Here is a 14,804-nt window from a genome sequence, read left to right as displayed (position 1 = left end):
AACGGTGGTAATTCTTGTCTTTTGGGGATACTATATGCATTGTAAGTAAATCTGGTAAGTAAATTTTAGTGTCATGTGGCTCAACTGTGGAGTAATTGCAATCTAGGTGACTAGAAAATGCAATTACTCAATCGAATACTGGCAGTGTGTTGTGTGTGTCATTCTGTGTTTAGTTGCCTCATTCACTATACAACGTTACAATTACTCCCCCGTTTTCGTAGCGTCAGTGCATGGAGTATGGGAAAAAGTATGTAGAGCGCGTCCCAACTGAAGCAGCAAACAGGCAGTTCACGACGTGGATTAACAGCTAATTACTTGTAAACCCAGCATAGCATGTAATACATGTGGTAGAGAACGCTTAATATGTTCAGTTTGCTAGTTAAATTGCGGTAAAGCAGAGCCATTTATTTATGAGGAGATTTCCGGGATGTCTCTTCTTGACAAGGCGAGCCGCGAACGCATGCAAATGCGCAACCTCGAGCATTTCCCGCCACTCTTTATTTTCCCTCACTGTTTATAACACCTGTGTACTGAAACACGTACGCCGTTTCGGACATGCCCCGCTGCATTTCGCGCACCGTCTTCGACGCTCCCGCGGCTGTTTTCGGTATCGCGCGCTGTGTGGTGGCGACACGTGCATGTATTCCAGAATTTGCAAGCCGCGCACGTCTGCGGGGCGGAATTCAAGTCGCGAGGTTGTTATACCGTTTGGAATCACCTCCGCGGCAATAAGTTCGTTTTTATCTTATACGCACAGAACGGCTGTGAGAAATGCTTATAGGGCATGGCCAGCCCGAGGGCGGCTAACATCGTATCGGTGGATTTTGTAATGAATTACCGGGGAGTTACTTTAACTGTGTATTCACACGAACGAGATCCTCACATAGTGGAAGAAAAGGCGAAAACACTCCTCGCAGAGCCGAATTCCCGTCCGCTGTTATGTTGAGCGTTCCTAAAGCTCGGTCTCCGACTCGAAATTCGGCTCTTCGGGGATTTCATCGACGCCGTATCATATTGTTTGCGTCTCTGCAATCTTTCGGAGTGCACTCTCTAAGAAGAACGAAAAAAAAAAAAAAAATCCCGGAAGTGTCGAGTGATACGCGGACAAAGTTACAAAGGCATAAAGTAGTTGTTGTTGCGCGGAAAATTTTTCGATTCCAAACACACGGTGACGTTTTGATGATATTATTCCGTATGAAAAAGATGGGGCTCGAGCACGTATACGCAAAAAAAAAAAGAAAAAAGAAAAAAAGAGACTAGTTTCGCGATCTAAAAAGTGCACCTGTCAACAGATGAAGTCGATGCGCCAGAAAAACCCTAATCATCATCATCATTGTCAACATATGAAATAGCTTCTATGACGTGGTAAAACCAGGTGGGGGAAGGATTTTTATTCATTTATTTATGTATTTTACTTGTTCAGAAGTTGTTACTTGGTGGCCTCAACAGTGTCCTCCAACTGGTGTGTAGTTTTTATTTGCAAAACATTATTTAGTTTCCATAGATTACAAAATGTGGCTGCTTTGCGCGCCAAGGAGGTCGCTGGGAAGGCAAAACCTTATCAGTCACCAGTTCATGCAATTGCAGTGATTTTGAAAACAAAAAAAAAAACAACAAAAAAACACACACACATGGGAACTCATGTATATTGACATATTGTCGTCCGTACTTTGTTGCCATAATGTGTGGGTGACCGTTGGCAATTATCCGTGACTTTTGACGTCTGGGATTCGGAAAGCGAAATATCAAGTGTTATTTTATCTACAATACCCTGAAATGTCTAAAGTTTTCCGTCGCTCGGGAAGTTGCGTTAGCGGAGGAATTTATCAACGAAGGTACTTTTTTTACTAGAAGTTTCAAGTGTAGCGGTAACGCTACTCCGCTTACTGAGAACGTACCAGATACAGTACCGGATTACCGGTGCGCACCAGTCTCCATGACTGATCATAGTGACGTCCCAAAGTGGACAAAATTTTGGCAACATTCGAAAACGTCCTTTTGAAATCACACATGAGTCATATTATTCCAGGCTCGCCTGCGCAGATAATTAATATGCGCTGAAGAACCACACCTGATACCTCACTGTAGCCATAGCGTGTTTACATTAGGAATGAGAGACGACGTAGCACTCGAACAACGTAGCCGCGATAAAGTGGAAAATATTCTCCGGCATCCGGGTGCATGAATAGCTTGCTGACTCCGCGTAAAACGCTACAGTACCGCTTTTTAACAAAACATTGAATACCGCAAAGCAATTTGGATGGCGTAAAATTCCTCGCCGTATACCCGCCTTTGAGCGCGGTCACTAGGCGGCGAAAAATAGTCTACTACGCGTTTGCTCTCTCTCTCTCTCTCTCTCTCTCCCCCCCCTTTTTTTTCCATTCTGACTGTCCGCTTTCATGCTGCTTCGCATTTCTCGTCTCTGGTCCGCGGAATGCTTTCATCATGAAAGTTATCTTGGAGGTCTGCTGTATAGTTATGTTAGTTCTCAACGTGGCTCTCAGTTTTCGTTTTTGGTCTTCAGTTTTTTTTTCTCAGTTTTGGTTTTAGCGACCAGTGGCTTCTATATATCCGTCTCTCTCCCCCTTAAAAAAAAGAAAAAGAAAACTCCTTTTGCGGCCTTAGCAGAGTCTCATCTAATGCGTTCTCGATGGCAATCTTCTCTTTTTGTGCTGGGACATTTTCCTCGGCGCTTTTGAAATGGCTCCGCTAACGCTTATGAACTGGTAGAGCTGCGTGGGATATAGTAGTTGCGTGCTGTTATCATCTTTTCAAAGGATTATGGAGCTTTTTATTTTAGCGCCGCCGAAAAGCAGTAAGCGTCCGGAAATATGCACTCTTGTGCGTGGAACGTTGTGTTGTCTCCTCGGGAGTAACCTCGGTGCGGCGAGCTTTCGAATAAAACTGCGCCCCGCCTCTAGAATGAGGTTTCTGTACCCATTTTCGGGCAGAGAACGTTAAATAATGGAGTAGAAGGGCAGACGCGCTGTCTGATACCGCCGCCCATTGTATGGCCTTGACCCCCCTCAGCAGCAGCGTACCGTGATGTCAACAACCCATTTTATGCACCCACCCCTCTAAGACACCTTATTGAAATGAAATTGTGAGCAGATTTTCGTTTTGTTTCAAAACACCATCTACCAGCGGCATGGCCATTGGGATGGCGGCATTGGGTTAAAGTGGGACTCCGCAACAAAATCACCCTAAAGATTGCGGTATATCGGCAATCTTTGGGATGTCAGGAACATGTGTACGAAATACCTCTGTCCAAAACTGCGCAGATTTTACTCAAACGAATTATTACGAAGCGAGCGCTTTGCCTCTGTGAAGCGAGAGGGCGCTGGCAGCAGCACACTGCTGACATCATCCGGCATCCGGCAAGGGAGAAAGAACGTAGGTTTGGAAGCAGACGACAATGCTGGGTGACGTCACGGGATCCTCCTCCGGACCAACCACCGTAGTATGGAGCGCTGTTTTCTGCTCTTCTCATTTCTGTTTCGGTTGCTTGTTGTCATTAATTACTCGCGCAAAATGAATGCGATTTGTTGTATTCGGTATCCAGGTGGTGGTTCGTGTTCGGTATGATGCTCACCCAATTTTGTTTTTCGAATCCTTGCGAAGTCTCCCTTTAAGGCGTCCCGCTCGTTGGTGGGAACCAAGGTCGTGCTGAAGACTGGGAGGTGGTAGGTTCGAATCCTACCACCGGCTGTGCTGTCTGAGGTTTTCCCTGGTTTTCCGAAGACTTTCCAGACGAATGTCGGCACAGTTCCCAGAAGTCGGCCCAGGACGCATACTAACCGCCCTGTACCCCCACTCCTTCCTGCTGTCCTCTCTCCATCTGTCCACATATCAACGCCGCTCATAGCCACAGTTGCTTCGCGGCGCTAGCGTCTACAAAGTGGAGCCCTTGTATATGGGAAACAACTCCCTCGGTGTACTTATGTGCCGTGGATAACATCTCAGCTGACTGATCGTAAGGTTACGGGTTCGAACCTGGCCGAAGTATGACATCATTGTGTGCCCAGTCTGCCGCTCGTCTGACATGTGGGGGTAACTTCGCCAGTCGCCCTGGCGGTTACCGCTGTACAAGAAGCATCCCAGTGAAGGCCAGTGAATGATGCTCGCAAGTTTTCTGTGGTGGGTAGCCCTGCGGGACTATCAAATACCCAGAGCAAGAGTGACTGCGCACCACCTCCCTTTCCCCTTCCCTCTTCCCTCTCCCATTGGTGCACCGAGCCGCCACCCCTGAGCAAGCTGACCGCACCCTCCCAAACATCACCGCACGATCCACCCACGCCCGGCAACATTGTTCCTACAGCAGCTGGCAGTCTTCCAGCGTTGGGAAGAGGGCGGAGGTCGGGAAGGTGCACGCGCTGTTGCCAGGAGGCAACGCCAGAGCTCTTAATGACGTCATCTACTCTTGGAGAGTCCGAAACTATGAAGTTTCGTTTTTTTTTTCTTTTTTTCGAAAACCCGTGGCAGGGCGTAATGTACAGTTTATACTAATTTGGGAACTGTGCCATTGAGCGAGGTTTATATTTCATGAGAAATAAAAGAAATGTCACTTTTTCTTCCGCAGTGGCACTTTAAGTATATAAATATAACGCTCCATGGATTCCCTTCTTTCCGAAAGTCCTTTATACAAGAAGTTATATTTTAGTCTCCCATATAGAACAGCTTCTGTTGCAACCATGACCGTCTGCGGTGAAACATTTTTCGATGTCTCCCACGTGACCTAGTATCGAACGTGGAGCAATGAGCCCCATTAGCGAGGCGCAAATGAAAACAAAGGAGGAGGAGGAGCTCTTGTCTACTACCCGCTTTGATAGGTGTCTGGGGAGCAACTAAACGGGAACATGATGTACATTTCTCCTCCCATACTTGGCCGAGGACGAGCTTTTTTGGTCGAGGCTCTCACTCTGTAGCTGCGTCTAGCAAATGGAAAGAATGACACTCTCGCGCAGTGCTAGGTTTAACGTCGTATGGTACAGTTTGCAGAACCATCTCATTTCGCTCAGTGCATGGGACGGTAATGTCGGGAAGGTTCAACTGACCCTACAACGTGTTGTGTTAACGCCACGTTAATAAAGAAGGCCTTATCGTTAAACGATGTGACGTTGTCATTAAAGTGTCACTGCGAACTAAAAAAATATATAGAATAAATGAAAATCAATGCTCAGTACGCAAAATATGAGTGGCGTCAGTGAACGTTACGCCCTTCAACAAATTTTCGAGAGAACCCTCAAAACTTTATAGTTTCGGGTTCTCCAAGAGTATGTGACGTCACGGCGAGCACTGGTTCTGTCGTCTGGCTCCTTCGGCGGCCGTAGCTATGGAGACGAGCCGCCATGAGCCGCATGGGCAGCCATTAGTAGCCACAGGAAGCCTATGCTTGAAATCGTGTGCAGCGATTGACTGGAGCAGACGACGTCCCGACTTTTTTTTTTGGTCCACGTGGTGTTGGTTGTGTCCAGCAGAAAGTTAGCCCTTGTTCAATAGTGAAGATTTCATCATTTGTCGTCTGTTATCTAGAGAAACGATCGCTTGCGTAGTTATCTTGCAACGGCTGTTTACATCCTGCATCGACGTGGATCGTGTCTCACCTCAGTTGTCCTTAAAAAAGAAAAAAAGAAAACAGCGAGCACTCTCATCTAGACGCAATAAATAAGCTAAGCGTAGCTTATGAAGACGGTGCTCCACGCTGACTTTATGCGCTGCCTTCTCTTCATTTGTGTCTTTACAACACTGTACGCCTTTGTATTGGCTGATACAAAAATAACAAAGTCTACTATATAGTACATAAAAACAAGACTTTCGTGCAGTAGGCTGCACTTATTCAGGCTGCACTTCTTCAAGAAGTGCAGCCTACTGCACGAAAGTCTTGTTTTTATGTATATAGTAAACAGTTGATGCTCTTAACCGTCTTTGTTATTTTTGATGCTGCGTCGCCGGAAACGTGTACATTGTTTTTTCTTCACGTTCTACGATATTGGCTGATAAAAAGAATAGTGCACGATGTTTTCGACATGCTCGAACGGTGTGTCATTCTATGTTTGTTCATCTGCACCTGCATCTGGGCGTTCAAACTGGGCTCTTCTTTCTGCGGCGAATAGTGGATTTCCGTTTCAACGGATCGTATTTGTCCCTCGCAGCGTTACGGCTCTCCCTAATTTCTGATATCTTCGTCTCTGGGATTGCAATGTGGAATGCGATCCCCCCCCCCTCTTTTTTTTTTGTATCGCATTTTGGAGCTGAGCGTCGTCTTTTATGGCTGGAAGAGGTCTAATTGAAGTACGTCTACCCTGCAGTTTGAAAAGCACAAAAAACTTGAGCTCTCTGACAGCTCGTGTTGGCGGTTTGTTGTAGCGATCGAGGTTTCTAGTTTCATATTCCAAAATGATTGCTTCTATACTCGGTTTCCTTTTCTCGGTTTCATTCTGTCTGGAATCGAAGTTCGACAATTCAATTTTATTCGTCGCAATAAATACGCGATCACAAGTAGGCGCTTTGTGAAAGGCCCGCGAGACAAGACATACCCGGCTCAGTTGCCCCTCAGGCTTCTAAGTCTGACATATGAACGTAACCTGTCACGGGAGCGCAGGCGCAGGTGTCTCTGTCAGACGGTCGTACATTACGAGATCAGAGAAGTGACAGCTGCTGGAAACTTGTCTTCATTCATCGAGCCACTATGCGCGATACTTTCGCTGTGCGAAGTCTCATCACTACACTAATGAATTAATTTCATGAAACGGCCTGAAAGGGCAGCCACGCGAGCAGTGCGGCGCGATCGCGGAGATCTCCTGCCGTGACGTAATCAGGCCCCCTTAGCCTAGCATCAGCATTGGGAGCAGCCGCAGAAATCTCATTTCTCGCTGAAAACCCGCGGCACTACTTGCGGGGACGCTCCACGTCATCATCTACTTCCGCGCGAGCTCTCTAAAGGAGTTGAGGGGTTTCTGGAAGGTGTGCATGTTTGCTCAGATCGTCGCTCTTGCGCAACAGCAGACGTTATTTATTGCGAAATACACCGGAGCTAAAAAACAAAAATATATGGAGGAAGCCTTCACCGCTCCTTTAAGCACGAATACGTATACTATGCACGCACTGGTCTCTTCGTTTCGGACTGATCTCTCCGCTACAGTCTGGGCAAGGCGTATGCTCCCCGTGGAGAACTCGTTAGTGAAGGAAAGAAAAGGCAATATTAATATTCCGCAATCAAGGCCCTATATATGCGTGCAGACTGTGCCTTTGTTCTATTCAGTTATTCCTTTGTTCCTTAGTGTGATTGTAGAGTTCCTTTCTCCTGTTTCTGTTTCGCACGCGTACGGTATATGCCGCTTCATTAAGCGAGCCCGCAGAAAGAATAATTATCAATTACTGCCTCGTAGAAATTAGTTCGTACCAATTTGGTCTCTCTTCTACGATGAAACAGTTCAGAGCGATGCGCTGTTATGCTTATATCACGGATAATACTGGTGCAAGTAGTCCGTAGCATTAGAGCTTTTGTTCAGCTTCAAAACCGATTATTCAGCTTTAAAGCCCATTATTGAACTTCAACTTTAAAGCTAATAATCGTAATTCTAGCAAAGAATAGGAGAAGTCTAGCACTCGCAAGTGAATAAATTAAGTATTTAAAGAGATTGAAACATTTATTTTACTGAAAAACAAGCTTTCGGACGGAGTCCGTCCTTCATGACGTGATGCATCAATGATGCACCTGATGGAGGACGGACTCCGTCCGAAAGCTTGTTTTTCAGTAAAATAAATGTTTCAATCCCTTTAAATACTAATCGTCATTCAACTTGGAAGCGCAGAATTGATATTCAACTTGAAAACCAATAATTCGAGCTCAACTTGAAACGATATCCGACTTTGACTGACATCACATCATACAGCAGCCCACCACTCGACATCACATCATTCTCCGTGTTCACGTCATGGTGAATGATATCAGTGATGGTCGATAACAATGAATTTGGCGATCTATGGTCGCACGCGATATGTGTCTTGCGCATGAGACCAGGGACATATTCTATACGCCACAGAACTCCCGTTCATCATCTCACGATAAAGTTGTTGTTTTTTATACGCCATAAGTAAAAAAAGGTTCAAAAGGACAGTATAGTTGTATACGACGTGTTTGACTAATTGCCGCGAGCACGCCGCCTGATAAGCTGGAAGCAACGCGCGCGCGCGTCTGTGCGTCCAGTCACGGAACAATGCACGCGTTCATTTACATAATGCCGCCGGGACGGCTCGTGAATTAATTATCACGCGACCCGTGGCGTGCGAGCCCCCCTGTCCGGGGCTCTATCTTAGACACGAGGGCGAAACAAGAGGAAACTTTAATTTCAGAGAAGGGGGGAGGGGGGGAGATCAGTCTTTTGCCAGGCGTGGGTGACGACACACGCGTTTGCTCGTTAAGATGGGTGGTGCCGGTCAGGCAACAATTAGGTGCTTCGTGCACGTTTTGAAGGTATCGGTCTTCTCTCGCGGAATAATTCTGAAGCCGGAAAAGAAGCACGGTGGCTAGAAAAGAAAAAAAGTGGAGAGCCATATATCGTGCAACATGTAGGTCGCATCAATTAATTATTTCTACGCACATTTTATATGTCAAGGGTAGCAAAACGACACTCTTCGAAACGTGTGCTTGTTTTTTTGTCCCGCGTGCTTCAGGTACTCGGAGGAAAATGCGTCGTGGGACGCCGAATAGGATGCCTATACACGGCACATGTTGTGTCTCGTATCGAGCCACGCATATAGTTGCACGATGAACTCTTCCAACTTTTCGTGCGTTCCACCAACTGTGCGTTCACGGGAGCGACATTCGTCTGAATCAACGCCACCTATAGAGACAGAAGGCCTGATTTATTGTTGCCTCTCTCTTCTTCACTGCGTGGACGTATAAAGTCAGAACTTTGAAGTCGCAGACTTAAATCTGTAGAAGAAAAGTGCAGAACGCTTTTGAGAAAGATATGGGACCATTTATTACGCGGGGACGTGCAATCACTATTGGAGAAAGGTAACCAGCGGTAAAAAAACAGGACAAAAGAAGTAGAAGACACACGGACGCTGCACTAGCAACATCACGGTGCCACGGGTAGCGGGCATATCCTGCGCAGTCTGCGCTACCTTTCTCCAATACTATATGTACCAATATAGGCCCAATATTCACCCTTCAACCCTTCTTCAATCACTACTCGCAGACGACAGCGGTTCGTCTCCATGGCTACGACTGCTGAAAGCACATTCGTGGTTGGCTACGGCCATTGCAAACACGATCCTGATTGGCTGACAGTTGTTACGTCACGTCGACGAGTGACCAGGCTTTTCTCTATCTGGGTGGTGCTGCCTGAATACTCCAGAAAAAGCGAAAAATGTCACAGCTCACGCAAGTGTGAGCGCTCAACGTAACGTATTTCCGTGTACTGCTGACCGTGGGGAATAGCCTGCGGCGCAGCCACAAGCAGACGACAGGGAAAGATGCAGACGCTGTCGTCTGCCAAGTCCCGCTGTCGTCTGCTAAGTCCCGCTCCCGATAATCCGGCACCGTGCGAAATCTTAACACATGGCGGTGTTTCTGCCCCGTGAGCAGGTTTCCGCTTTTTCTTCTACCAGAACATTCCGTGGGGATGCAGCTCGTGTGAGTGCACGGTAAGAGGAACGTGCGGGGCACACGGCGGGCTCTTCCGTTTTTTGTCTGCTGATCTCCGGTGTCGCTGCATGCCGGTGGGGGTGCGTCTCTTCGAGTTGCGTCACCTTCCGTCCGCTTTGACTGACGGCCATAAAATCCTTCTTACTCCGACCGCCACGGATGGCAGCGACGTTTATGAGACGCGCGTAATCCTTTCAGCAAAGGAGTATCAGCCCCGAGCATAAAATCATTCGCGTGGCACTCGCCACATAGGCTGCCGAGTGCTTCCGCCGCTATCGACCTGGTGTTTACCAGAAAATTTCTTCGGAGGAGAAGATGCTTCCCCGTATACGGGAGAAAATGTCAGGCGGCGCATTTTCGAAGCCGCACCGTGGTGACATTGAGTGGAAGCGACTTTCGGCGGTAGGATATAGCCCTGGCAGACGGGGGGGGGGGGGGGGGGGGGAATTATGTCGCCACAAATATAATCTTTGAATGTCGTGTGGAGCGATGGCTGCAAAAGCTTGTATACGAATTATTTTGATACTTTGTGCCTTTGGCTTTTGAATGTAACCCTGTGCAACAGGGGCGTATCTAGGAGGGGTTATGGGGGTATAACCTAAGCCACTACCGCCTCCTTACCACAGCTGCTGACAGTCTGCCAACGTAGGGTGGAGAGCGGAGACCGCGAAGGTGCACGCGCTGTTGCCAGGAGACGAACGCAAGAACTTTCGGTGGTGGATGTACTCTTGGAGAATCGCTAACTATGAGGTTTTGCGGGTTCTCTGCTCGCCAATCGACCTTCCGCATGTGCAGAAGGTTGATTGGCGAGCAATGTGTTATCTGGTGGGTCACTTTACGTGGTTTAGCCATGGAGCACAGAGGCTGCGTTCCAATACCCCGGTTAGTCGACTGCCTAGCGGTCTAACCGGACGTGCCGCCATGTTAAGTCTCGTTCCAAATCTCGCCAAGTCCGCTATTCAGTCGGCTACCGCCTAGTGCGCATCGATGCAGTCTAGTTATACGCCTGACCATCTGGCAGCTGGGATGGAGACGCGCGTTGACGGTACCAGCGTGCCCGCTGTTTCTGCTGGCTTTAAATGTAAAGTTGCACATAGTGGTATGTTTTTTAAAACTGCGTAGAGAGTTGCAACACATGTTTAGTTGTGAAGGTGACAGATTATGCACGATGTCCTACAAACTTAGCGCATTAGAGTCCTGCTGCGCTTCCGCCGTACGCATTTCTTGCGTGAGCAACGAGCTGGCGCCACAGGCGCCTCGGCTAGGCAAGCCAGTTCCAATAGTGACAAGCAAAGGGGTCTACTCAGCTGCCTAGTCAGGCGGCTTCGCGGGCGCGAGGTATTGGAACGCAGCCAGAGATGCAAGTGCAGTCAAGCCCGCCAATTTTATCCTGGTTGCCAGCCGAGCTGGGCGTATTCACTGCATTCCTAATCGAAATAAACTAAATAGCATTTTTTTCTGTTCTTACTGGCACTTTAACGGCACTTACTTTTCTTCCGTTTTATCGTATTCTGGCCTGCTAGCTAATGGAGAGTTTTAGAACATCGTACGCTATCGCCTTTGCGTACGTAAGTGATAGCGTTGGCAGTTCTGCGCACGCGCAAGACAGAAAGAGAGCTTCGCGCATTGCGCAGAGCCACCCCGCTATCCCTTACGTACGCAAAGGCGATAGCATACGATGCACTAAAACTCCCTAATAGGGAGTTTTAGGAAATTGTAAGCGCCCTGTGATTCTGACTCCATATCGCTGTCAGCCAATCAGATATCGGCCACATGATGCACAGCCACTTCAACGGAATCAGGTGATCGGCGTATCATGTTTTCGGAAACGTTACCATGAAACTTTTCCCTTTTTCCTAAAACTCCCCAATGATTCCGAAACTTGTTACGTTATATAATACGTTATTATATTACGCGTTATTGCGTATTACGTTATAAAATTTATTATAAGTGACTCTTGCCCTTCTTCCTTGCACTAAAACATTACAGTAACCGTGCACCTAACTAATATTCTACTGCTTACTCGGTCCGGCAAGGCACTGATTATTATCGATATAGCCATTATTTTCGCTGCATCGCAGGCAGCTATGAAACGAAGTGTTCATATTCTCGTCTCTTCCGTTCCAGGCAGGACATGACAGCGTAAGCCAGTAGACTGCCCAAAAGTAAGTGACATTACGAACTTTTCCTGTATCTAATAATAATACTATTTATTTGATCACACGAGTGATCATTGAGTGATTGATCTGACGGCAGTAAGCGCTTTCACGTGCTTTATCTAACGGTCCATTAGCGAGATCAGTTTTGACGTCCATCGACTGTCGGTAGGGGATCTTGATGGGAACGAAGATGAAGTTATAAACAGTATATGGCATCCGAAGTCTCGCTGCAGACGTCTCGCATCCGCGTTTCTCGTTGAGTCGCATCCCTGTCGTGGCCCTCATGTTTAACAGGTAGAACGAAAATCGTATTTCTGGTGATTACCAGATCTTACATTCTTGTTTTCTGTTATCAGCGCAGTCAGTCATATCTGGCGGCATCTTAACTGTATAAGAAAGCTTGTTGTTTTTGTACACTAGATAAATAAAATAATATTTTGATACAATTTGGGGGCTTGACGCACGCGCTGTTTGTTTTCTCGCATCCAGTAGGAATTTGGGTATTATTATTATTTCGATATATATATATATATATATAAAGAGGGGAAATTTTATAATTTATAAATTATATAATTTTATTATTTTAATTTTTAATTTTATTTTTAATTATATAAATTTATAATTAAATTTATAATTTATAATTCACTGGCTTGCACTGTGGCATTGAGGAGTGCTCAGTCACCCTCCCAGGTGTATATCGCTCGCTGAGTGACCCCTGGTTTGCCAATCCCGAACGATGCGCAGCTACCCAGGGCCGACGAGCCGCAAACACGGCGAAACATGTGTCCTCTGGTGCTGTCGCATCGTTCAATGAGTATATATATATATATATATATATATATAATGCAGGGAAAAAAACATTAAAGAAACAAGTGAATGACACTAGACGTGTTTGAAATTCAAAATTACAGATTAAAATGGCTTCTATGGCTGCACGCAGAGAAATATATATATATTTCGATATACATATTATTCGATATATAGACAAACCGCGTACGCGCTTTGGTCGCAAACCACCGAGACCTTACTGAAGCCTTGCCGACACACCTATGCACGTCCCACACTCGAACGCTTCCACACGTTGTAGCGTCCGTTGCGTAAAAGAACGGCAAAAGGAAAATCTCTGTTTTATTACTAGTTGTTACTATTGGGCTGTGTGAATAGTCATTTTAAAACCGAAGCGAGTATAGTTACATAACAGGAGCGAATACAAAGCGAATAGTTATGTAACCGTATACCGTGCACACATTCAGCGACGACAGTACCGACGGAACGTATATGATAAACGCCTACGGGTCTTTGTATGAGGCACTTTCTCTTGTTGCGTTAGCGGAGGCGGGCTTGGCCGGGAACTTTTCGAACATTCTGTTTGAACGCGACATTCCTTCCATTTCGAAATTTGAACATGGAATTTCACAACCGAGTCCAGCTCCCGTGGCATAGTGGTTTTATAGGATTATTGCTTTCCACGCCGAGACTGGAAGGTGACGCAAGTTCGAATCCTCGCACCGGCTGTTCTGTCTCAGGTTTTCCCTGGGTTTTCCGGCAGACTTTCCAGACGAATGTCGGCACAGTTCCCCGTGAAGTCTGCCCAGGACGCATACTAATCCCCCCTGTCCCCCACTCCTTCCTGATGCCCCCTCTCCATTTGTACGCCGCTCATAGCTACAGTTGCTTCGCGGCGCTAACACTTAATAAAAAAAAATTGATATTCAGATCGGAATTCGAATCGATATCGCTATATACTTGTATATCGCTACATGTGTATATATCGCTATATATTCGCTTCGGTATCCCCAAAATCTGAAGATTTACATACAGCCAAAGTATTTATTATTATTTGTTTGTTTATTAATGTGCTTGGATGCAATTTATAGTGTGTGGATAAAAACCCTATGGCACACAGTCGAAAAATCGGTTACCATTTAGTGCGGAGTGACAGAGAAGAGCGTTTCGGAAATCGCTCCGTCGTCTTGCACGACACAGGGAACTCCGAAGAACATTTTTTTCCCCTTTCTTCCCACAACCTTCAAATTCCCGTTCGCATCGTCTTGTGCTTTCCACGAATCTCGCAACGACATTCCAATTTCATTGCGTCTCACCGGGACGTTAATTACTTTCGATATAAGTTTGAGCAAGGCCGTTTTACTCGTTCAGTAATATCGCCGCGTTTCGCAGTGTATATTCTCGCGCGAAGTTTCGAGGATGGAAAATTTGAATTTTGTGCGGATGGGTGCTAGAGGAAGCGCGAACGCAATTTCCGCGCGGTACGGAAACAGCCCTTGCGCTGGAGGATCGCAGGCGCCACGCGGAGCTGCTCGTTCCTTTTTCTCCAATGGCTCTTTAGGTGGGAATGAGGTTTCCGCAGGCCTTTTTGGCACATTCGCTTTCTTTCTCCAGTCGTATAACTGAGCCCGACCGAGTGTAAGGGGTCTTGGGGGAGATATTCATCGGGTAGTGATTGCGGGGGGGGGGGGGGGGGGCTCTTTCAGTGCTACGTGTAATGGTACGATATTTATACTGGCAGATGTACGGGTATATAGCGCGTTCCCGTAATGTGAATGAAGTGCTCGTATTGTGCTTGTAATGCTTGCGGTGGATTGGATTGAAAAAAGAAAGAAAAATATGGACATCAGACATCAGAGCAGAGGCGTTAATCTATATGCTGCCGGAAGTGAACGACCAGAAACATTTCTTGGTTGTCGTGTACTCCAAGAAAAAGAGAAGTAATTTTAGTCCTTTTGGCTACAACCATTAGTCCCTTTCGGGATCAAATATACGGATGTTTATGCGAAGTTTAGGGACTGTTTGTAGCGTTGAGGAGTAAACTTCAAGCCTAGAAAGGAAAATGCAAGGTAATCGCATTCTAGGGAGATGTAGAAGCTGTACGTTTACTCCGCAGTAGACTCTGTTTTTAGTTGGTAATAATTATAATAGACCTCTTCCTGTTTGTAAATAAATGACGTCATAGTGTCCGACAGCGCCACCAA

General features: G+C 46.5%; 1 protein-coding gene across 4 annotated transcripts in view; it reads left to right on the top strand.

The window, feature by feature from the left end:
• LOC135366924 (polypeptide N-acetylgalactosaminyltransferase 5-like) overlaps positions 1 to 14,804 on the top strand; it is a 110,900-nt gene that overhangs the window by 7,974 nt on the left and 88,122 nt on the right. For all 4 annotated transcript variants that reach the window (XM_064599917.1, XM_064599916.1, XM_064599919.1 and 1 more), the window contains exon 2: positions 11,783 to 11,820. The gene's annotated coding sequence lies outside the window, so the exon portion shown is untranslated. The remainder of the gene's footprint in view (positions 1 to 11,782; positions 11,821 to 14,804) is intronic.

This window comes from Ornithodoros turicata, chromosome 8 (assembly GCF_037126465.1).
Source record: "Ornithodoros turicata isolate Travis chromosome 8, ASM3712646v1, whole genome shotgun sequence".
NCBI classification, from domain to species: domain Eukaryota; kingdom Metazoa; phylum Arthropoda; class Arachnida; order Ixodida; family Argasidae; genus Ornithodoros; species Ornithodoros turicata.
The sequence above is the reverse complement of the archived record's forward strand: the minus strand, read 5'-3'. Positions and strand labels throughout refer to the sequence as shown.